The sequence below is a fragment of the Coregonus clupeaformis genome, chromosome 35 (assembly GCF_020615455.1).
Source record: "Coregonus clupeaformis isolate EN_2021a chromosome 35, ASM2061545v1, whole genome shotgun sequence".
Taxonomy (NCBI): domain Eukaryota; kingdom Metazoa; phylum Chordata; class Actinopteri; order Salmoniformes; family Salmonidae; genus Coregonus; species Coregonus clupeaformis.
In genome coordinates, this window is record NC_059226.1 from 29,620,258 (window position 1) to 29,622,601 (window position 2,344).

At 40.6% G+C, this 2,344-nt stretch overlaps 1 long non-coding RNA gene across 1 annotated transcript; it reads right to left on the bottom strand.

Moving 5' to 3' along the window:
• On the bottom strand, window positions 1-608 carry LOC123482533. Its single transcript, XR_006657784.1, has 3 exons — window positions 577-608; window positions 276-360; window positions 1-72 (listed from the first exon to the last, which is right to left on the bottom strand). It is a non-coding gene; the product is annotated as an uncharacterized LOC123482533 (long non-coding RNA).
• Between the last annotated feature and the right edge of the window lie 1,736 nt (window positions 609-2,344).

Below are 2,344 nucleotides of genomic sequence, written 5' to 3' on the forward strand. Positions count from 1 at the left end.
ATGGTCAATACGGGGTCTCCACTGTGTTTCTGCAGCCTTTGCCAATACAACGGTTGCATTTCAGGCCCTCTCCTGGAAAAAACAGAAGAACAGTATTATCTCTGTTGTTTTGGAGTGCATCTGATTATCCATTGTGTAAACTGAGAGACTGGAGATTAAAGAATGGAGATAAGAATATAAGAAATCAAGCTTTAATCTGGTACATGTGTTTATTTGGCATTGTCCCTGTCATAGAAATGAAATAATATAAAGAAGACCTTGATGGGCAGACTCACCAAAGCTACATGCCAGCAGCAGGAGAAGGAGAGAAAAACATACGGCTTTCATCTTTCCTCTGTCTTTCTTCGGGAGTCTTTTGATCTGTCGTTCCAACAATAGAAAAAGGATTCACCAAAGACTCCCTCTATGTGGTGGGATTATGCCATGTTCAACAATTGCAACATGTAGGTCCATGTATGTCTGATTCATTTTAAATGTGCAGGAACATTCTGAAACCAACCATTCCACAACCCCCAGTAGCACAATATCATGAGGCAAATTTATTAGGAGCTATAGATTGTGGAGGTAGTTGCTTACCTGATTTTATTTCCTGCTGTAGGTGTGTTGAGCTCCCTTTACTTCCCTCTACTTTTATACAGCATAATATGCTAATAAACCTGCTATCTATGAGTCCTTTGTGTGAGATATTGGGCAATGTATTTACTCAGGTTTAGCACAAGTAGTTCCCTATATCTCTGTAAATGAACAGATTTCACAAGACACAAGGTTTGCAGTGTCGTGTTCCACGCTGGAAATTCCACATTGGGAAAGGGTGTTAAGAGAATTTTGAAATATCAAACATCAACAGAACAACTGACTGGTGTACATAGTTTATGTAAGAGGTGGTATTGGATGATGAATCATTTGTAAACAAGTTCTTATTATGACATTTATACATACAGTATGTTGAAATCAGGAATAAAATATTAAAATAACATTTTGCAATACTGAATGTATTTTATTGCCATTTGAACTGGGCTCCAGCCACATGCATACCAATGATACAGAAGGTGAGTAGAGGCCTGGCTCTTATACGTTACAGTTGTCCCAGTTGCAGCAGGTGACTCTCAGACCCTCGGTCACACCAAGCTTCAGGCACTCCATCATCTTGAAGCAGGACTTGTGGAAGGTGTTCTCTGGAGAAATAGAGAGAGAAAGATAGAGAGGGGGGGGGAGAGAGATGATGATGACGAAACCCACTGGGCCCAGACGTCAGTGCAACAGAAAGAGAGAGAGAGAGAGAGAGAGAGAGAGAAGAAAAATAGAAACATTAGGAAAGCACGACTAAACTTTGAAAGTCACTGGCCATAGTCATAGTGTGTAGTCTAGTACAGACTACTGAACTACTATCAAGGTTTTTTATCCGAACTTTTGAAAATAAAAACATTATGACGGCCACCAGGAGCAGGAGAGCAAAAGCAACGACTTTCATGTTTGGATGTGGTTCTAAGAGATAGAGAGACATATCAATAGTGTAACCTATATAGACATTAAAAATAACATATTGTTCAAAACCTTAACGTCGTTGTGTCCTAGGCTCAGACAGACATTACAAACAGGTTCAAAAAGTGTGAAGTCAGTGCCCTTTAGCCCAGCTTACCTTCTGGACCTCTGCTGGTTTCAGTGTAACTCTCCTTCCTCCGGACCCTCCTTTTATACAGCAATATGAGAATGATAAAGACAGTGCTGCGGGAAAATAACCAGATAAAAAAACATGTTATTTTTAAAGCAAGGACACAGGTACAGTGTCAGACGTGAATACGTACAGTACTGGAATGGGTAGCCTATCACTCAAATGAAAGGATCATTGGGTTAAGTTTATATATGAAAAATCATATACAAGGCTAGTTAATAGGCTATATGTGGTTGTGTGAGTGGTTTGGGGATGCTTTGCTGCCTCAGGACCTGGACGACTTGCCTTAGATAGAAGGAACCATGAATTCTGCCCTGTATCAGAGAATTCTACAGGAGAATGTCAGGACATCCGTCTGTGAGCTGAAGCTGAAGCGCAGCTGGGTCATGCAGCAAGACAATGATCCAAAACATACAATCAAGTTACAAGAAAATGGCTAAAAAGTTTTGGAATGACCTAGTCAAAGTCCAGACCTAATCCCAATTGAGATGTTGTGGCAGGACTTGAAACGAGCAATTCATGCTTGAAAACCCACAAATGTCACTGAGTTACAGCAGTTCTGCATGGAAAAGTGGGCCAAAATTCTTTCACAGTGACGTGAGAGACTGATCAACGACTACAGGAAGCATTTGGTTGGAGTCATTGCAGCTAAAAGTGGCAAAACCAGTTTAT